Source organism: Colobus angolensis, unplaced genomic scaffold, assembly GCF_000951035.1.
Source record: "Colobus angolensis palliatus isolate OR3802 unplaced genomic scaffold, Cang.pa_1.0 Scaffold24, whole genome shotgun sequence".
Classification (NCBI taxonomy): domain Eukaryota; kingdom Metazoa; phylum Chordata; class Mammalia; order Primates; family Cercopithecidae; genus Colobus; species Colobus angolensis.
In genome coordinates, this window is record NW_012115599.1 from 8,519,269 (window position 1) to 8,519,684 (window position 416).

Consider the following 416-nt stretch of genomic DNA (forward strand, 5'->3'; position numbering starts at 1 on the left):
AATAAACATTTCTCGGAAGAAGAGATACAAACGGCAAACAGGCATATGAAAAGGTGCTCAGCTGGGCGCAGTGGCTCACACCTCTAATCCCAGCACTTTGGGAGGCTGGGGTGGGTGGATCACCTGAGGTGGATCAGTCTGGCCAACATGGTGAAACCCCACCTCCACTAAAAATACAAAAATTAGCCGGGTGTGGTGGTGTGTACTTGTAATCCCAGCTACTCAGGAGGCTGAGGCAGGAGAATCACTTGACCCTGGGAGGTGGAGGTTGCAGTAGGCAAGATCATGCCACCATACTCCAGCCTGGGCAAAAAGAGCAAAACTCTGTCTCAAAAAAAAAGAAAAGAAAAGAAAAGGTGCTCAGGCCGGGCGCGGTGGCTCAAGCCTGTAATCCCAGCACTTTGGGAGGCCGAGAC